Source organism: Chamaea fasciata, unplaced genomic scaffold (genome assembly GCF_029207755.1).
Source record: "Chamaea fasciata isolate MVZ Bird 193981 ecotype frontalis unplaced genomic scaffold, bChaFas1.0.hap1 SCAF_14, whole genome shotgun sequence".
Lineage (NCBI taxonomy): Eukaryota > Metazoa > Chordata > Aves > Passeriformes > Sylviidae > Chamaea > Chamaea fasciata.
Genome location: NW_027094099.1, coordinates 12,619,330 through 12,640,392, shown reverse-complemented (window position 1 = coordinate 12,640,392; position 21,063 = coordinate 12,619,330). Strand labels below are relative to the sequence as shown.

At 54.3% G+C, this 21,063-nt stretch overlaps 1 long non-coding RNA gene across 3 annotated transcripts in view; it reads left to right on the top strand.

Annotated features, from left to right (window-relative positions):
- LOC136296810 (uncharacterized) overlaps nt 1–14,203 on the top strand; it is a 43,919-nt gene extending 29,716 nt beyond the window's left edge. For all 3 annotated transcript variants that reach the window (XR_010723010.1, XR_010723008.1, XR_010723009.1), the window contains one exon: nt 13,572–14,203. This is a non-coding gene — a long non-coding RNA (uncharacterized lncRNA). The remainder of the gene's footprint in view (nt 1–13,571) is intronic.
- The last annotated feature ends 6,860 nt before the right edge of the window (nt 14,204–21,063 follow it).

Sequence of the window (21,063 nt, the reverse complement as noted above, 5' to 3'; positions counted from 1 at the left end):
CCTAAAGGGATGAACACTGCCTGCACTTTGAAGGCAGACATCCCAGAAACCATAGGGGAAAAAAAAAGACACCCACTGATTTTTTTTTTTTTAATTTCTCCCTGTTTCTGTCTGCCTATCAGCCTGTCAGCCAGCTAGATGCTAATCCACAGCAGCAGCAGCACAAATAAAGCTAGGCTAGAGGGATGCTAATTTATGCCTGGATTTCATGCTTTGTTTTACTTCCCCACTTTATTGGACAGAGTAGGCTTTGTGAGTGACGTAAAATGTTGCGTGTGCTCTCCCCATGGCAGGTTCATGCACATGCAGCAGGAGAAGTTCATTTCTCTGTAGCCCCTGCAGCCTTGCATATGCCTTTCTCTTCCTCCGGATCATTCGGGGGGGGAGGGGGGTCATTCCTGATATACCCCCATCTGATGAGGACTCCCTCTAAGTTTTGTTGCACTCCATGTGAAACCGAGGGATGTGTTTCCAGTTTTATCATGTCTTCTCTCATGGTGCCAGCATTTATGCATCTAAACTGTAATTTTTTGTGCTCTTGCTGGGTAACCAGACTACAGCCTCGGCAATTTGCATGAATAAATGTCATGTAAAATCATCTGCTCGTGGGTAGTGGCCAGCCGAAAAGTTATGTTGTGAGGCAATCTGTTCTGAGTGATCTGTTTAATGAGATGTTGAGATTTACAGCTCTCAATGTCCATGGGGAAAAACATGTATGGGTTTAAGGTCACAGCCCTGAGGTGACTTTACGTGTGTGGTACAAGTAGGTGAGGAGTTCTATTACTTGTTACTTGGGAAACTCAGTGTTTTAAACTGTGCTGTTGGGCAAAAGCCTTTGAAATGCCCTGTCTTGAAATAAAGGGAAATGTAAAGAACAGGCACGGAGGTGTTAATAACAGAGGGTCTTGCAGGATTTCTTGCAAGAGTCTTGCACAGGATCCCCACTGGGACCCTAAGAGTATTGGAAAGGGGGGATGAGCCACCAGAGGCAGGGAAGGGTTGTGTTGGGGGTTTGCTGAGGTTTTCAATTCCCATTAGAGACAAAGGAGATGCCCAAATACCATTGAGTCTCTGTGCTTGCCAGGCTGGTACTGACTGTTCCCTGCAGCCAGAGCTCCATGAGCAAAGCAACAAATCACTGGGGAAGGAGAGAGCAGGCAAGACAGAGCTGAAGGGGGCTTTGAAATGGCCACACTGGCAGGGATCTATGAATTCCCTTGCATTTTTGCTCAGTTTTCTCACAACTGCTGGCCTCTGCAGAGCAAGTTGAGGGGAAAAGCTCAGAGGTGGGTCTTGTAGCAAGGTCTGCCCTCAGCTTCACCAGGTTAAATCCTAAGTGAGGATTTAATTGCATTCAGTAAAAGTCCAAATTTACAGCATGGAAATGAGAGCAGAATCACGAGTGTCCTTGTTTCCTTTTACCATCAAATAGATTTTCTCAGCCTTGAGTTCTGCAAGCTGATCTCTGTAGGGTTTTATTTCATTTGCTGTCTTCATTGCCCTATTAAAACAACAGCTCTGTCCCCAAGTCCCTGTGTGTCACTGTGTGTCGAGTGCTTATCTCTGTGTATTGGGGCACAGGAATGTGGCAATAAAACTGCTCACAACCACTTGTTTGGATAAAAAGCACAGATTTGCTTACTTGGCAGTAGTTTCCCTTTTTTAAGCAGAAATGTTTGCACAGGTGACTTTTGTTTTTGTCGCAGTGGTTGTGAGAAGGAAATTTTTTGCTTCACGTACATTCTTGGGTTTCTGTGTGACATTTTGCCCAGCCTTGTTTAGTAATGTCCAGGAATTTCCTAGCTGTCCTCTTATGGAAGGCACACAAAGGTCTAGGGGGTGGATCTGACTGCAGGAGCAACGTCGGAGGAGCAGAGCTACCTCTGCCCACCAAGGCAGGGCTCATGTGGGTTTGCATCACAGCTTTTCTCTTCTCTGACTAAGCTAAAGGACAGGAATAGTTTTGTACTCCTAAGGTGCACCTGTTTGTGTAGGAGGATGTGGGATTGTGGCATTTGTCTTTGCAGCTTTCACTGGGCTCCTCCACGAGGCTTTCTTTAGGCTGATATCTGCTCAGATTGGGGTGAACCTCTGAGCAAGATTGCATCTTGCATTGCACAGGTCCTCGTGTGTAAACACCGTAGGTGTGTGGAGCTATCTGGCTTTGTGCGGGTCTCAGACCCAGCCTCTTTGAGGTCTCTTTGTTTTGTCTCCCTCTGGGTATCTTGTGTGGATGCATTTGCATATATGGAAAATGTTGTCATCATCTTCTCCCCCTCCCCAGCTCCCATTCCCTTTGCTCTGCTGGCTCTTGGGCATTTCCAGCTGAACGGAGCCTGCCAAGGCCAGCCAAGCGCAGTGGGGCTGGGGGCGAACAGCCCCCATCTGCACCCTCGCTATTTCCTTCCCCAGGCGTGCCTGCGGGCTGGTCAGGGCACTGGGGCATTTTTCCCGATTTTTTTTTCCCCTGGTATTTAATAACTAGCAATAGGCAGACAGTGGGGTTCTGAAGGGAGTCTGGTCCATCCTCTGAGCCCCCAGCCCCAACACCCTGCTGCTCCCCCCTTTCTTCTCGTGCTGTAGCATGTCTGGCAGCAGCACTAAAGAGAGCAGTCCAAACCGTGCAGCAAGGCTGCTCACTTGCTCTAAATCCACGAGGCCAGGTTTAAGCACTTTTTGTTCCAGCCTGAAAAAGCCTTGGAGTGGTTGTACCAATAAATCTCTTGCTCCTCCATGAAGATGTCCTTCCCAGGACATTTTAAGTCCCTAATCCTCTCCAAGGCATCTCTGGCTCTATCTTCTCTTCTCTTCTCTAACCTGTACCTGCCCCCCTGCTGCCCAAGACTTGAATGCCCTGAGGCTTCATCCCTTCAGCCTGTCTGCTCTCTGTGCACCTCTGTGCAGCCCTGCTCCCACTCCCCCGTCCCGACATCCTGCTGCCCGCCTCGAACTGGGGACAAGCTGGGCCATTGGAACGGCTGGGGGCGGAAGAAGGGGGTGGAGGAGAGACCGGGCAGCTGCGAGGCTTGTGTTAGTAAACACTTCCTTGGGTTCACATTTTAATTCCTTACCCCCCTTCCACATCTTCTCCCCCATCCTTTCCCTTTTCTATATGCTCACACAATGAGACCATTGTCAAGGGGTGATTTGAATGAGGGGTCTCCGGGCATGTTCCCAGCATTGTCAAACAGAGTGGGAAAAAAACCACAACTCCAGCCTAGTCAGGAGGACCAGACCAGACTGAGACAGATGCCTAAATTAGTGACAAAGCCTTTTGAATGTCCTCCCTAGACAAGGGTTGCCTTGTGCATGCGTGCGTGTGTGTGTGCATGCTCGTGGGTGTGTATTTGTGGCTGGGTGGCAGCTTGCATGTCTCCCCATGTTAATTAGTTTTGCATGCATGTCTGATAAGGTGCCAATGAATATATTTGTACTCCTTCCATTGGTGAAAGCTGTCTCGGCGGCGGGGGAGATGCGGGGTGGTGGGGGTGTGCTCAGTGCAGCCTGGCAGCCTGGGGTAATTGAGCTGTGCGGGGCTGGGAGAAGGGGTGAGGGTTGCATCGCCAGAGCTCAGCTTCCCAGCAATGGGATCTGCTGCTTTCGTTGCAAATCATGGGGAGTTTAAAAGAGAACTGAGGCTTTTTTTGGTTCACTGGATCTTTCTCTTCATCTTGGCTGATTGTCTGGCTGAGAGTCTGTAGGCTCTTTCTTCTCCTCTGCCCTGTATGTCTTTCTCTCAAGTCCCTTAAAAGGTGTTTATTTCCAATGGATTTGTATCCATCTTTGTATACACACATACACATGCAATCACTCACACAAAGCCCCAGTAACAAAACCTCCACCTCTTTCTCCAGAAAGGGAGTCAAATCTGCTACCAGTTACAAAATATGGGAGGGAAGTGAAGCGTGTGGGTGCCAGGGGTGGAGCAGTGGAAACAGGCAAATGGAAATGCAGAACAGGAGTTGGAGAGACAGAGATAACGTGCTCTATAAAGGATTTATCAACATTTGCTCAGGATAGAGTATTAATTACCAATGCAGAGAAAAGACTTTCTGCATCCCCAGCGTATGGACCAGCACATAATGTCATTCCTAGACTGCTGTTATCATTCATCCATCCATCCATCCATCTGCATTCTGTAGGTTCACACAAGAATTCATTGTATGTGTAGGGATGTAAACATCAGTTCACATCTAATTAATTTCCTGTCTAAATTAATTTTTCATCCTTTCCCTTAAATCAACAAGACTTAAGAGCCCACATACATTTCTTGAGCAGAATGGGAAGAAACTCTTGAATGGGCCAAGATGTCTTTTCTCCCTGTGGTCCTGTCTGAGCCGCTGCCAGGTGCTGAAAGAGCAGGGATTTACATGGCACAAGGCTGCTCCGAAGCAGAGGTCATTTTGGGAAGTTTACTGGAGCACAGCTTGCCTTCTGTGGAGCTTGGTAGCACCTAGCTTCATGTTAGCTCCAGTTTGCTTTGCCTTCTCTTCCATACTTGGGTTCTGGTGAAGGAATGAAGAGCAGGAGCTTATACAGGATAGAGCAGGGCTGGCCCTGCAGGGAGCCTGAGTGGGAGATGCTTGGTCCAAGCAGCAGAGTGTGGGGTTGACTCCTGATGGGCTGTCTGGGGAGGAAGGGGGAGGTCATGAACAAGGAAAGGTGGCTGTTGGCATCAGCAGGGTTTCGGTGGGGTAGGACTGACGCCTCTTCCCCTGCTGACTTGGCAGCTGCACTGGGCTTTCCTCTGCTGCTGGGAGGGAAGCTGGGAGGTGACATGGAGAGATGGTAGAGTAGCTAGGAAGCGACAAAGCCACCTGCCAGGAGGAGAGCTGACAAGTCCCTGGTGGGGCAGGGTGGGCTGCAGGAGGAGCAGCTCTCCTTTGTGCTCACGGAAATCCAGGAACACAAGCAGGGCCAGGCTACACCTCCCCATTGACCTGCACAGGACATCTATGAGGGCCACCCCAAAATCCTCACTGCCACTCTAGCAGTAGGTGTAGTTGTCAGTAATGTGCAGGAAAAAAGGGATTCCCATGAAATGCAGGTCTTCCAGTTGGAGAACAAAGGCAATTTCATGTGACTTATCAGCAGTGCCTAATTGCACAGGGTGAATAATGAGCAGCTGGAGAGGCAGCATTGCGGTCCCTCCGGCGGGCTGCAGCCAGTGGCCACGGCTGGAAACCCCCAGTCAGTGCCAGCAGAAAGTGGGCATCCTCAGAGAGGTGCAGCCCCAACACTCTGTGCCCATTTCAGAGCTGTTTGGACTCCTCCAGTGCAAAGTAGTTTTGTTAATCCCACAAGGATGGAAGCGGGGAACTCACTGTGGGAAAAAGTCACTCTGCAGTTGCTCAGACCTTTCATTTATGCCGAGGGTGAATGTGTCATCCATGCCTGACCCAGATGCAAAGTGGTCTTTACTCACAAAAAAGAACCAGGCACCAGCGTCCTGCAAAGGGCTTGCAGTCCCTCCCTGTCCGGTGTCTCATCTCTGAGCAGTGGCCATGCTAAGGACCCCCTCCAGCTGTCCTCCCACCCCTGTGCGCTCCTCTCCTGTTTGCACATCCCTGTCTCTCCTTAATTCTGCTCTCAAACTCTGGGCAGGGCTGTGGAAACCGCTTTGTCAGAGCTCCTCGCCAGGTTGATCTGAGAAGGGTTTTTTTTCCCTTTCCCCATTGGGATGACTATTCCCACACAAGCAAAGCCTCTTAATGAATCCGTGGCAGCAAAGTAGGTAACGTGCTCACCCTGCCACGGCTGCTTGGCACAGCTGGAATCACGTAATCAGGCTAGGCTGCCAGCCGGGGACAGAGTGGGAAGAGTTAAACTGAGGACAGTGCAGGGACAACTAATCCCCAACAGGAAGAGTAGCAGAGACCTCCCTGTCCTTCATCATCCTCCCCCTCCATTCATGCACTTTTCCTCCCTCTCCACCACATCCTATTCCTCTCCCACATCCTCTCTTTACTTATTTCTTCTTCCGTCTTTCTCACCCTCCTCTTCTCCGCTGCTTTCTCACTCCTCCCCCCTGGTTTCCCTCCGGCCCCCCCATCACCAGCCCAGTCTCCTCTCACATGCTCTGTCATGTCTCCAGAGCTGGTTTTCGAGTGGGACCGAGGGACGGTGTATTTGGGCTGTGGTGGAGGTCACAGCTATATGGGGATTGTTTAAAAGAGATTTGCCCACATCCCAGCCCATGTGACCAGCCTCAGCTGCAGGTCTCTCTTTCTTAATCTGGAGATAAGCGTGATTATCCGAGGAAGGGCTGTTCGGAGCTTTGTAACTGTGACAGGGGAGCTTTCAAGTCGCACTTTGCTGGCAGAGCAGCGTTTAAAGCCGGGGAATCAGATTCCAAGCGTGGCTTTGCATCTCTTTTCTGCTGGGAGCATGGTGCAGGGCTGGCAGTGGGGATGGGAGCTTTATTAGGACTTTGCTTATGATGCGGAAAAGGAGTTAGGGGAGGGAAAAGGGGGGAAGAAGGAGGTGAAAAAATCCCAATTCGCTGTTTCCTCATCAGTGGTGGCATAGGAGAGATTGGCACTGATTCAAGGGGACAGGCCAGCCTGAACCCTGGGGCAGAGCAATGAGGTCCATCAAACCTGGGGTCTGGCATGTTTTTAGCCTGGGGTTGTGTCTCCTTGTTTTGCTCTACCCCGCCTCGCTCTGTTGAATCCTTCACACAAGAGGTCTCTGGGGCCCTGTTTGGAAATGAAATGCTGTTTTAGCAGCTCCCATGGCACAGCTTCCCTGGGAGAGATGGCAGGGCCAGCTTTGCTGCCCGATAAACACATCGGCCCCAGTGCTCAAGTCAGCCAACTCCCTGTCCTTGTCCAGAGAAATATTTGCTAGAGATGAGCCCTTGTGGGGCATCTCTGCAGCCAAGGTGGAAGTGCAGGGACATACAGCAATTCTGTAGTTCAGTTTTGTATCAGTGTCTTGTACTGCTGGAGGTTGAAATCTTTAACATCTCATACAAGTGACACGGTCCCAAAAGATTTCTTTGGCCGGGACAGGCATCAAAATAGGGTTCAGTGGAAATGTTCAGCTCTGGAGAAGGTGCTGCTTTGCTTCTATTTGTAGACTAGAAACTCAGAGCAGAGACTCATAACAGCACTTCTTTTGATGGAGATGGGTCAAGGAGAAAGAAACCTGGATGCCAGCCAAGGGCAGGAATCTGGGGCGAGGTTGAATCAGGACGCAGTGCCAGCGCTTTGGACCGTCACTTGGGCAGGACTCACTGTTCTTGCCGTATCCTCCCTGGAAACGGTACAGCTTCCAGCACAGCAGCTGAGGCCAGCCTGATCCAAAGGACACCCTGAATCCCATCTGCTCTCTCCACACCACCCATTCCTAGTGGGAATTTGCAGTGAGGACACCAAACAGCCCCTTTGCCTGGGTTTGTTCCTGGAGGGGCAGTTTCTTGCCTGTGTCAGAATACCAAGTGATAGAGTACAGCGCTCTTCTTCCTCTCCCACGGAGGCACATCTCATTTTTGCATCATGCTGCCACAACGGCCAGCCAGCCTTAAAGCAGCCCAGGACAAAGTCCTGTGCCTGAAGATTGAAATGTGTCTCTGCAGGGCAGGTAGCTCAGTGTACCTCCAGTGGTTGAAAAAGGGAAGCGGTTGCAAATGCATCATTTTGAGAGCAAGCTCTGAAACATCTCCCACGTTGCCTGCCTGTCTCCAGAGCCCCACACAGCTGCTCTGTGGGTGGAAGCTCTGTTTTTCGTGTGCCCCCGTGAACTTTTTTTTTTTTGCTATTTTTCTTTGTATGCTGCTTAGATGAATCCTCTTCAGTGCCTACAGCTTATTCCAGGGCTTTACTGAGGATCTGGCCAGCACACTCCAGGGCATGGTTCTTGAAGAAACTAAAAGGGTACGGCATCTTTTTAGTCTAGTGACTGTAAGACCAAACAGCCCAAATGCCAACCTGCTGCGCAGATAATGCCCGTGCCCCATTGGAGAACAAGAGCTCCCCTTGAAATCCCACAGCCTTGGATCTGGCAGCAGGAACGTGGGCAGGAACATGTAGGTGTTGGCATGTGCAGGCAGGAGCACGTGTATGCCAGGGCAAGCGTGCCCATCTCTGCAGGCACAGGCCCACGCCTGTCTCTGTACCATCCCCCCTTGTGCTCTGGCCTCACAGGAATCTGCTCCACACCTGCCTGAAATGCGGGTTTAGGGGCAGAGGGCTGATGGTAAATCAACCAGGGGTAAAGGGAGGGAAGCACAGTAGATGGGTTTAATGGAGAGATCCATTTGGGATGCAGCAAGGGAAGGTTTCCTGATGGAAAAAACAGGAGAAGGACCTAGAAAAGGGAGCAGTGTGGTAGATAGGGGTTTGAGATTAAAGGCTGTGATAGGGCCAAGAGAGATGAGAGGTGGAAGCCAGGAGCAGTTTGTGTTCCTGGGTGTTGAGCAATGCTAAGGACAGTGAAGGAAAAACGCTGGCTGCTCTGAACAAAAACCACCGAATGGGAATATGGGAATGGCATGGAGGGGGCAAAGCAGGAGTCACAGAGCAACAAGCACCAAGCATGGGGGTGGGTGGCTTTCCTTACTGGGTGAAAGATGGGCTGGAGAAGGGGGCTCACACCCAGTGATGATGTGCAAAGTGGTTGTGGCCCATGACAGGGAGCCAGCAGAGTGCCACAAATTTGGGGCACAGAGTGGGTTTGGAAAAAAGAAGCTGTCACAGTGACAAGGTGTCTGGTTTCCCCAAAGGTGGCCAGTGTTTCCAGGACAGGGAAAAGGAGCTCTACACCTGGGTTGGGAAGAGCCGAGTCAGTTCTCCAAACACCCCCTTAGGCCAGATGCTGGAGTTTGGGCACAGGCTGGGCAGTAACACAAGCCTGGACTGGAACGCCTGCACAGCATTCTTGAGCCCTACTGGGCCTGCAGCTCACCCTGCAGCACCAGGACTCCGCAGGGTCCAAGGGGAAGGGAGAAGCTCTGGCAGTTGAATTTGGATTCTCCTTTCACTCACCCAAGCATCCACCATCACTGCACGAGCAGCTGAGACCCAAGGGCAGTTTGGGCCCTTTGCTGTGGTTGCTGTTGATCAGAGCCTTTATGTACAATGCCCCAGCACCTCCTTACATGAGTCTGGTTTTTGTGATTGATGACAAGCAAAACTCTTGTCCAAAAGACCGTAATATTTGCTTGCAACTTCATTGCTATAGTAACAGAAGTCCTCAGGACACCTCTGAAGTAGGTCACCACAGACCCCGTTTTTCTGTGTCTTCCAGTGCAGCACAACTCCAAAAACAGAGTTCACCTACCACAGTCCGGCTGGGCATCGCTCTGGCACAGCCCAGACCCTCTCAGGCCAGGCTGGAGAACTGCCCTCCAGTGACAGCACCCAAGGGTACAAAGGGCTGTCCTGCACCTGGTCACAGGAAACTTCTGTTCCTCATGCAGCCCCAGTGCCAGCTAATGGTGTTCCCCAAGTCAGGGCTCCCTTCCAGCCTCCTGTCTCCCCATCCCCCACCTCCTTGCTGCCTCCCTCCCCCCTTTCTCCCAGCGCCTCTCCTGCTTTGCATAATTTTCCATTTTCAGTGTCCCCTTTTCTTTTTCTCCTCTCCATATGGTGCGTCCCCCTCTCTCCCTGGCGCAGGAGCCATCCTTAACAAGCTCGGCAAAGCCCTCTCTCAGGGGCTGCACATGAAAGATGCTCTGTAAAAACAGAGGCTGGGATGGAGCTCCCCCTTTTTTGCCCCTTGATTTATATGGGGCTGGGATGTGGGAACGTTTCTGGGTCGCATTTTAGAGCTGCCGGGTGCTTGTGCCTGTTCTCTCCAGCCATTCAGTGCAGACCCCTAAGGCCAGCTCGTCCCCAGCCTTTGATCTGCAATGCAGAAAGAGCACCCAGGGCAAGTTTGTGCCTCTCATCCAGCCCTTGCCCTCATTTTGGCTGGCAGGGACGGATGCCCTGTCCCACCACACCAGGGAGAGGCCATGCCCTCAGTGTCCGGTGGCCTTTTCCAGCTGGCTACTTTGGCTCCCTCCTGGCACCATGAGGACCTTTAGACTCACGAGGTCCAAGGCACTGGGTCATGGTGAAGCAGCAGGTTGTGGGATTTGTGATGCACAGCGACTCTGCACGTCTAACCCACCCCTGCCCCTCTCCAGCTCCACTACAGATACCGGCCAATGAGCACCCAGGGGTGCGTGGAGGGTGCTGGGGCTGAGCAAAGGGTGCTGGGGCTGGCAATGCCTGCCCAGCATTTGATGGGTTAAGCCAGTCTCTAGCTAATTTCTCCCAGCGGCTCCCCTCCTCCTCCTCATACTTCTGTATGCAGCAGGCAGGGCCTCAGCGCAGGTTCCTGCACTGAGCTGTTGCCAGGGGAGTAGTTAGGCGAGTCTGAGCTATGTGGGGAAAAGGCCCGGGCTGTCAAAGTGTCTGAGATGAACCATAGCCCAGTCCCCCTGCAGCTGGGCCCAAGCATGCATCAGCCCTTGTTTGGAGCCTGGGAATGGCAAAGCCCAGGGAGGTTCAAGGGCAAACTTGCTATTCATTAGTCAGGGGTCCTTGACGTTCCCACTCTCTGTCTCCCTTCTTCTTCTTCTTCTTCTCTTTTCTGTCCCTCTTTTGACAGATTCCTGGGTGCTTTTGGGGAAAGCTCCCCTCCTCCTCCTCGCCCCAGCAAAAGCCCTCCACATAAACTTCCCCAGCAGACAAGGCAGGAGGACAATAACGTCAGGGCCGCGATGCAAACGAGAGCCGGTGGAGCAGCCGCATCCCCCGGGTGTCCTTTCTCCCCGGCCCTTCCCGCGCTGCCGCGGGAGGCTCGGCCGGCGCATTCATTTCACTCATCTTGCCCATCGCCGATGTTTTATTATCTTGATGCTTGCAGGAAATTGTAACTTGAGATAAGAAAAATGTCAGGCGCCTTCTTCCTCTCTCCTGTAGCCCAAAGCACCGGGAAGTTGCTCGGTAGGAAATGTAAATGCTTGCCCAGGTGCAGAGGAGGATGAGCACGAGATGGAGGGAGCCTCGAGAGGCCGCACGAGCATCTCCGTCAGGAGATAAAACTCGCAGCGTAGGCGTTACACAGAGCCTCCCTCCCGCCCCGCTGAACAGAATATTTCATAGCTCTTAGAAGCCGAAGCTCCCTTGTAATTATCCAAAGCAAACAGCACGTGTTATTAGTTTAAAATGATTTTTTTTTCCCCCTCCCCGGGCCCCTGGAGCAGAATGGAGGTGTAATTGTGCTAAGGAGTTAGCAGGGGAGAGCACAGCTTTTGGTCACATTCAAGTTGGAGGGCTTGAGCCAGGGAGGCTGGTATGAAAGGCTGGTATTTGCATAAGCAGCGTGCATCCCTACAAAAAAGAAAGATATCAGGGGCTTGCAAAATTCAATCAAGGCTGGGAGGGAAGAAAAAAAAAAGGGGGGGGGTGAAAGGGAGGGGGGGAAAAATTGACAGTGAAAAAGGTTTTTCTAAGTAACACCCTGTCGAGATTAAATTGTCCAGAAAGTTTCTCCGTGTGAGCCGGTGAAGCGGAGGCTGGGCTGAGGGCAGGGGAGGAGCGGGGTCCCTCCTTCCTGGCCTCAATAGGGGACAGGAATCTGATTAGGCAGAGCGTTCTGCATCCATTTACCATTATTTGAGGGGGTTTTTTTCCCCTCTTCCCACCGCCCAGAATTGCTGTGGCAGGGCAGTTTATCAGCATATAAACCTCAGTGCTGGCTTTGTAAGGGCACAAGGAAGCACAGGAGCAAGTGTTGGGGCAGCGACTGAGCTATAATTTCAACTATTTATTCAGTTAAAGAAAAAAAGAAAAAAACATGGACAGTAAATACACACACAGAGGAATGTTTTCCCTGTGCAGTGAAGGAAGGCAGTGTTGGGGCTGGAACTGGGTCCTGGTGGAGCCCTGTTTTTGCAGGCACCCTCAGTGCAAGGCTGAACTCTGCCCAGAGAGAAAGTGCATGAAGGAGATTTGAGTTTTCCTGAAGCTTATGTCAAATCATTTTGGTTGGCCCAGCCCCTCCTGCCCTCAGTTTCTGAAGAAATTTCTGCCAGAAGTTTCAAGCCCACCAGGCAGTCAGTGGATGATTTCCAGGCTGGTACCAACAAGCATCCTCTCTATCCACACTTCAGAGGAGCCAAAGCAAGCTCAGCCTGTCCCTGCAGAGGCCAGGGGCTGTCCCTGCCCAGGACAGGGAATTCACCTGCCAGGTAAAGGCTTTCCCCTGATGAGAACAAGGGTCAGCCACCTCCTCCTCTCCTGGGCTTGTGAAAGCACCCACCATCATCCAGATCTCATCTGCTCTGACCTCAACATCCTTGCCAGGCTTGGGGGAACATTCAGGATGACTCCTAATGTCACATAGGACAAAGAAGTGCTGAGCCTAGGCATTTTGCAGCCTGGGTCTCCCTAAACACACGCAACATAAGGTCTGTCCTCAGCCCATGGTCCTTCCCCAAACCCAAGCACATCGGGTGGGTTTGGCCTCTGCCTCTCTTAAGTTTTAGGCTTGCTTCAAAGTTGCAGAAGGGAAGGGATTTTCCTTGGATTTCCATCAAGTGCTTTATGAATATTGCAATAAAGGGGTTACAGAAGATCTATTTTTAAGAGGGAGAAAAAATACCCATGAAAATTGCAGCCTGGACCCCAGAGTGTAGAGTATTTGCACAGTTCAAAGAGTTACGGTGGTTCATCCAGTCACAGCCTGGGAACGTCGCGGTGCGACCTACAGCAGATCACATGCCGGCTGCTCCCAGGGCGGCTCATTAGAGAGCCACACAGAAGATTTATCTCTTAAAATGGGCTTGCAAATATTTTATAAAATTTGCAATATTTTATAAAATTACAATTTGGTGCAATAAAAAGAATAAATTAGCCAGCTGATGGTTCCTTTTGCAAGTGTACTCAAGGATTTGTTATATTAGTCTTTACCCCTTTTCAGTGTAACGGTTTATGGGCAAAGCAAAGGGAAGATAGGAAAAGGATGGGACTGGTTTGGGGGCTAGGGAATACACACTCAACATGGGTAAAGTGTAAAGGAAATAGATTAAAAAAAACAGGGAAAAGGGAGAAGAACATGCTGCAAGGTGCAAAATGTGTGGGGCAAAGCAGGGGATGCATGGGGAAAGCCGAGAAGGGGACTTTGGCTGAGCGTCACAGCTTCGGCTCCAGCTTGGTGGCTTGGTATCACTTTCTCCAGTCAGGCAAGGGCGCCGAGGGCAGGGAAAGTTAACACGAAGATTAAAACATCAGAGGGCTGTGCCTTTAGTGGCTCTGACATGCAGAGTAATCCCATGCCCCAAAGCCTAGGGAGGAAGGACAAGCGGTGAGCCCTCCCCTGGCTGGCAGTGTGCGGGGCAGGCAGAGGTAGAGGATTGAGGAGGGTGCAGGGGAAGCTTGGCATCTTGGGGACTACAGTTTTCCCAGCCAGGAAGACGGTAAGGTGGTCCAGAGCCATGAGAAATGTGTGGTGAGGAGAGAAAGAGGATTGGAGTTCTGCTCCATAAGAGACAAGTTGATCTGTTCTCAGCCAAGCACTACTGGGCCATTTCTCTGACAAAGATCATAACCACTCCATTTTTTTTCTTTCGTTCCTAGATCCCAGTGAGTGGACAAGGGACTTTTGAAGCCTGTGAGTTCCTTCTTGCAGTTGGCTGCCTCCTGCCCCGGACTTGCCATCTGACTTCTCCGAGTTTCTCCAGGAGGGTCCCAACCTGCTTCTCCATTGGCCCCAGAGAGGAGACAACTTTATCTTGTGAACACAGTGGATTTCTGCATCACTTCAAAACACAGCAGTGCAGCCATGGGGAGGGAGCCAGGGCAACACAGGGAGCCAAGGCATCATCCCACAACACTCCTGTATGTTGCCTTCAGTGCCCTCAATACCCCAGAGCAGGACCAAAGTGCTTAGGCAGAGAGACCTGAGCCAGTCACTGTCTCTCCTGGTGAAATACCAGGTGTGTGAAATTTGGAGGGAGCTTTTAGCCCCTAGCTTTGCTCATGGAGCAGAGCTCGGCCCTCGCTGCTCTTGATCCCTGGGTCTGTGGAGCTGTGGCAGTGCAGCCTTCCTGAAGGCACTGTGCTTGGAGCCCAGAGGACCATGAGACTGTCCAGGCCAGGCAGCCCTGCTGCTGTTTTACTTCACCCTCTGTGTTCCTATAAAAGAAATGTACTGCCTGTAATTCTCTCCCATTCAAATCCCACCCCCCCCACCCCATGCACTGTTGAAAATAAACTCTCTTTTTTGCAAAAGTGAGCGTGTGATTTGGTGCAGTCTCGAGATGGAGGAGGCAATGGGCACAAAATAAACCCAGGCAAATCAAGAGGGGAGCAGGAGCAGCCGAGAGCCGAGCAGCCGGGCTGCGCCGTGCCCCGCATCAGGCACATTTCCCTGAAAGCCCGAGCGAATCCCTCGCCGCTCAATGATCTTTATTTGGTCTGAACCCCGTCTGGGAAGTAACCGCTAAACCCAATGCAAACAGACCCCCGTGAAAGAATATAATGAATATGTCTCTCAAATGATTTGGAGCCCTTCTGCCTGCAGAGCAGGGTTCCCCATTGTGCCCCGCTCCCGGCGTGCTCGGGGCAGGCTGCGCGAGGTGGCCGCTTTCCCAGCTGAAATCCGAAAAAAGCAAACAATGGGTCAAGGCCGGCATTGTGCGAGCCCAGGCAGGCAGAAGGAGCGCAGCCCGGCATGGCCAAGTTCAAGGCTGGGCAGGGGGCCGGGCGCAGGGATGCTAATGGGGTCTGCGCGGGGGCTGCGGAGCAGGGGGGGCGGGGGGGGTCGTCTGCATACTCTCAACCTGTGCAGCCCTGAGCACCCAAAAACGACCTTACAGAAAGGCAAGGACTGCCAAGTGCATCAAGGGATGCTGGGGGCACCGGTGGTACTGGGAGGAATTTGGGTTGCTGGGGGGCTGATGGTGTTTGGGGGGCTGGGATTGCTGTGGGGGATTAGCGTGAGCTGGAGGAAAACTGATGCTACTAGGGGCAGACTGGTGCCATGGAGGTGTTACGGGGGGAACTGGTGTTGCTAATGGATGTTTCTGGGGGAACTGCTGCTCTTGGGGGGCTGCAAGTGGAGATGATGGCACAGTGCAGGGCCCTGCTAGTGCAGTGGGCGTCCTGGGGGCGATCTGGACTTGAGAGCCTCGCAGAGGACACAGCATCTTTGAGTCTGCCTGGCGCTCCAAGCCGGAGCAGAGACCCCCCCACACCCCCTCATCTCCCCGCCGCTCCCCCCTCCCCGGATGAAGTGTGCGGAGACAGGCGGAGCGGCCCGTGGAAAAACACCATGGAGGGCCTGCACAAAGGGGGTTTTATTCAAATTTGTTTAGAGTTTAGCGGATTTGCATGAAAAATGTGTGAGAAAAGCCGGCTCCAATGACCTCATCCCCAGCTGCCATTAATGTTCAATTAAGTGCTGAATAGTAGCAAAGGGGGGACCGGCCGGGACGTGCAGAGAATCCAGGCTCGGGCGCAGACTGTGAGAACCGGGCGGCCCCCCCGACCGTCTGGCCCCGGCCAGCCCCGACGGGGTCCCCCCGCCGCCGCCCTGCTCTGCACCGGGAGGTGCGCTGAGCCCGTCGGGTCTCAGCCCGTCTGGGTTATTCCCTGGATCAGTCGCATTCTGAAGCAGAGTGCCCCCCCCGTCGCGTCAAAGGTGGGTGTTTAGAGGGGGTAATGCCCCCTCTCTGCGTTGCCGGGGCTGTTCTCACTCCCCCCGCAGCCGGCCTCGTCCGGTCCGAAGCCGCTCTCCGCCTGGCAGACGGTGTCAAAGCCCAAGTTCAAGTCCACGCCGAGGGGCTCTGCCCTGGGATTCCCAGCTCCTTTCCATCCTCCGCCTTTTGTTCGCTTCTGACAATTGCTCTTTATTTCTTACACACCCCCAGCCTCCCCCCCGCACCCCCCTCCCTGCCCGCACTTGGCACCGTTTAGCTGTCTGCCTGCAAACTTAACAACCCCGGTTCTTGGTATAAGCACTCAAATTACCCTTCTTTCTACATATAAACACGGCCCGGGGTGTGCGGCTCTCCCCGGCCGCGGGGTCCCCCCGGCACAGCCCGGCTCCCCCGCACCGACCCCGGCCCCGGCCGGAGGAAGTTTCTGCTGCGGGACACGGCAGGAGAAAACGAGCCGAACACAGAATCCCCGCTCTGCGCGGTTCCCCCCGGGCCAGCGCTCAGGTAAGGGAACACCCCCCCCCCCCATTTGCTTTTTGGGGGCTGCCTCTGCTTCGGGGCGTGATGACACAGCAGGTTTTGGGGAGTGATGGGAGGGTGTCTCCCTGTGGAGGTTCCCACACACTCCTGGCAAAACCAGCCCTGCCTCGGGCACGCTGATGAGGAGCCCGGAGCCGACCTCCCCCGGGCTTGCGGACCCACCCCCGGCCGGGGTGCGGCGGGGACACTGCCTGGCGGGGGCAGTCGGAAAGCCAGGGGAGGTGGCCTTGCCAAACCTGCCTCTGCCCCGGCCTGCCTCTCTCCGCCCCCCTCGAGAGGGGAACACCCACCCGGGGAGCGGAGCGCGGGGTTGGGGGGCCTTTGAGGGCCAGCACCCCCAGGGTTCCCGAGCACCGACACCCCCTGACCCGCTTCCCTCCAGGACGGGGCTTCGGGGCAAAGTCCTCGCCGGGGGTCAGCGGCATCATCCCATCTGGGTCACACTTCGCTCCGCACAGGTGTGATGACATGGTGACCGAAGGAGGTGCTGACTGACCGCACAAATAAACCCCAGTACTGCGGTTGGGTAGTGCTGGGGTAAACTGGTCGCGATGAGGCGAGTCCGGGGACCTCGGGCAGGTTTAGATTTCGGCTGATTTTATTTTTTTCTAAGACAATTTCAGGTGAAACGGGTGGGGATAAACACACATGCCCCTCCACTTCCCTGGGCTAAAATAGAGATAACGGACGGAAAGAGCGAACGCACCTTCACCGGGGGAGTGAGCAAGATTTGGGAGAGAGAGAGAGCAAATGAGGGGATGAGAGGCTGAGAAGGGACAGGGAGGAGGTGGAATAACGGGTGGAGGGACAGGAGGGGATCCCCCGAAACCCAGTGGAGCCCAGCGCAGCGACGCGGGCGCCCTTCACCGGCGCCTCGGGGCGGGGCGGCCCCGCGGCCCGGGGACACCGGCGGGGCCGTGCCGAGGGCCGAGGGCTGTCACGTCGCATCGCGTCACGCAGCATCGTGTAGTATAATAAGGCGCCATAAATTATAGCGTGTTCATAAATTATATACGTGTTCTTTACATATACATGGAATGGAGCGCATATAACACTGTATTGCATGGCAGTCGTGAGTCGTCCCCGGGTTTCTCCCCCGGTCCCAAAGCCCCGTGGGGTATGGGGAGGTCGCGCTGTGCCGCGTCCCCGCCGAGGATGCGCTGGGGTCGCCGCACCCCCGCTCAGAGAGCGGGGACAGAGCACTCCCCGCTCCCCAAAACAGAGCCCTTCTCTCTCACGTGCGGGTTTGAAAATAGCGGCGTGGGCGCACCCCGGCGCCATGGGAGAGGCCGCGCTTTTTTTTTTTTTTTTTTTCGGTGGCTATTTCAAAACCCCACACTCGCACCGGTGCCTTCAACGTCCGGCCCTTCCGTGGACCCGCACGCGTGAATGGACGCACGCCTACTTCTCCCCACTAGTGCCTGTAGACACCTCTCGCCCCCCTCAGCAGAGGAACAAGGGGCGAGCCCCTCCGGGGCACCCACCCGCGGCTCGGCACCCACCGGGGACTTCACACGGTGCCGGCGGACCCAAAAAGGTCACAAATTGCCGAGAGCTCAGCACCCGGGCGAGAGTCGGAACCCCTTGGAAGGATGGAAAAGACTTTCCTCCCGGTCGGTGGGAAATCAAAGATATCCCCGCGCGTGGAAACAGTGACGACTGGGCTCTGGGTTTGGGGACAGCGGGACAAAGTGGGGGGGAAAGGAGAGATGGAGGTGAAAAAGGAATGGAAAGGGATATGGAAAGTTGAAGGAGAGGAAGGGGAGAAGGAAAGATGGAAGGATGGAGGGGGAGAAGGAGGGATAAAAGGTAGAAAAGAAATGGAGGGTGAAAAAGGGATGAAGGGTAGAAAAAGAGGGATGATGGGTGTAAAAGGAGTGATAGAGGTGGGATAAAGAAATGGTTGGAGGCGAGAGAAGGAAGAATATAGAGTGGGAGAAAGAGGAATGTAGGGTGGAAAAGGAGGGAAGGAGGGGAAGAAGGAGGAATTGAGGGTGGAAAAAGAGGGATGGAGGGAGAAGGGAGGGATGGAGGGAGAAAGAAGGAGGAATGGAGGGGGGAAGGGTACCGCGCCCCCGATTGGCTGCTTAAGCACAAAATCCGGAGGTGGGTTTGCGGGGAGGGGGCGCGGAGGGGCCGGGGACTGCTGGGGGGCAGAGGTGGGTGCTCAGGAGGCTGCGGTTCCCCCCCGGCAGCCATTTTGTGGCAGTACCTGCCTTGGTGCCAGGGTTGGGCGGTGGGGCCGGAGCAGAGCCCTGCCCGACCCTCCCCGGCCCGGCGGGGCGGTGAGGGGCGCGGGGCGGGGGGAGGCCTCCACGCCACGGTAGGAAACGTATTACCGCGCCCGCCACGCTTGCCCATTGACAGAGATAAACATGCAAATGAGTTTCTTTGCATGTCATTAGCATACAGGCAGATTGCGGGGGGAGGGGCCGCAGTGTGCGCACTGCAGCGTGCTTTAATGCAACACCCAAACAGCCATTGCGGGTCTCTCCCGCCAGCAGCACCTGCGGCTCCCCGCGCCCCCCGCCGCGGGCAGTGGGACCCCATCACCCCCTCGCACCCCCCGACCCGCCGAGCCACCCGCCGGGGCTGCCCCGCCGGGCACCCGGCTCGTCCAGCCTGCCCGGGGCTGCAGGGCACAAGGATACGCAGGGATAAATAAAGCCAAACCTGGGGAAGCGGCTCTTTTGGGGCTATTTTTGTGTTTTCACCTTTTTTTCTGTGTTCTTTCACCTTGTGCAGGGAAGGAAGCGGGCGGGGGGCCCTCTGCCGCCACCTCTTGCAGCCCCGCTCCAGCCGCCGCCGTTAATTGAGTGGGTTGGGTGGAGTGGGGAGTGACAAAGCCGACGAATTTGGGGAGGGAAGGTGCAGGGGAATGAGTACCCGGGATAGGGGATCTCCACGGCTGCCGGAGCTGGGGAGCGGCCGGGCTGCGCCCCGCGGGAGCACGTTTGCAAACGACGGGTGCGAACCTGGGGGTCGGTGTCTGTCTGTGGACACGGGTGTGTCCGCGCCCTCCGCGTGTGCCGCCCCGAGCGTGCCCGTACACGCGTGCTGCATCCCCGCGCCCTACGCGTGTCCCACTCGGGTGGGTGTGTCACACGGGCGGGTCACCACCCGGGGGGTGTATGTGCGTGTCCCGCACACACGTGTGTGCGCCAGAGCGGAGGGTGTCCACACACACCCCGGGCAACCTTGGGGAGCATTTCTCCCACGGGCGAGCACCGCACCCACGGCCAGGGGGGTGCGGGGAAAGGCCGCCGCCCCTCGCTCGCAGCAGAGATGAGGGATCCCTTCCCGGCCGGGCTTCCCCTGCATGCCGACCGTCCTGCGACGAGGGTGGCACCGCAGAGGGCCCCGCCGTCACCTCTCCGGGTTTTCGTTGAAGGGGGAACAGTCTGCCGCCCTTGCGAGAAGGGCAGGCGAACAGCGTGCGACGGGCCGCGGGACGAGGAAAACGCATCCGTGTGGCAATTCAACCTCAGCGGGAAAAAAAGGGCACTTCCCGGGCACCTTGGTGTCTCCCTCCGTTCCCCCCAAAATCCCCGCACATCTGCGGTGAGAGAGCGAGGAAGCGCCCTGGCGGGTGCGGGGCTGAGTGCGGGCCCCCCGGAGCCCCTGGCAGCGGCCGCTCGTAGCCCGGGGGACCCGCTGGGGAATGAACCCCAGCCCCATTTAGGGGGCAGTCGGCGGGGAAGGTACCCCCTTTCTTCTGTGCGTGCCCCCGAGACATGGCACAGCCCCCCGTTCCACACCTCCCAGAGCAGTGGCTCCTCGCTCTGCAAAGAAACCGGCTTTTTGGTCTCTCGCGAGTACACCCGATTTTTATTCTTCCAAAGAAACACACTTTTCATTCTTTCAAATAAACACGATTTTTAAAAAATCTTGTAAACAAGCCCGATTTTTATTCTAGGAAATAAGCCAGCTTTTCTCCGCCCCGGTGGTTTATTTCTGGCCGGAATGACAAGGAGGGGAGAGGACGCGGGGCCAGACCGGGCAGTGTTTAGGGGACGGGAGAATCCAAACTCCGGCCGGCGTTGAGAAATTAAATGGTCCTGGCTCATCTCCGTGTCCCACCACAGAGGAGATAAAAGCCCAGGCGAATTTGTTTTCTAACACAATTTTTAAAACCCCGAGTATATCTTTTGCCCGTATGTCCTCGGGTGAGCGAAAATTCACAGAGCAGCGCCGTAATGAATTTTTTTCTGCTGAAAATTCCTCCCAAACTCAGTTAATAGATTATGAATACAAATAATGCCGCCTCTTTTTTCAGCGACTACAATTGGAAATCAGAAATACCGTTGTTTTGGCATTATCATTATTATTATTATTAATATTATGTGTATGGTTTGTTTTGTGTGTAGTGAGGTTTTTTAAGTTTGGAGGTTGGGGTTTTTTTTTCTTCTTTTAAATGTACCTGAAATAAAATTTAATTTTCTTAAGCTTAAGCAGCCTTTCAGAACAGCACTTCAGATAAAATTCGGAGGTTCTGCCTTTTGAAACGACAAAAGTGTTAGGTGAAGGTTCCGGGAGGAGCCCCGTGGTACGGACAATGCCGAGCGGGGATGACTCTGTCCGGCGTGTGCCACTGACGGGAATCATCCTTTTAATTTCAGTCTCGAGTGAGAGAATTCCGAGGGTCTGAAAAAAGTGATTTATAGAGACCCTGAGACCTGCGGCCGCCGGGGCGGCCCCGGCAACCCCGGCCTCGGCTCGTAGCTGCCCCTGAACCCGCTTTCCATTCCCCTGTGCCCGATTCCTCCAGGATCAGGAGGGCAGGGATAGCCCTGAGCTGCCGGGCAAAGTTTGCAGCGCTCGGCAGAATTGCTGCCAGGGTTATGTGGGGCTCAGGGTCCTGCCCGGCT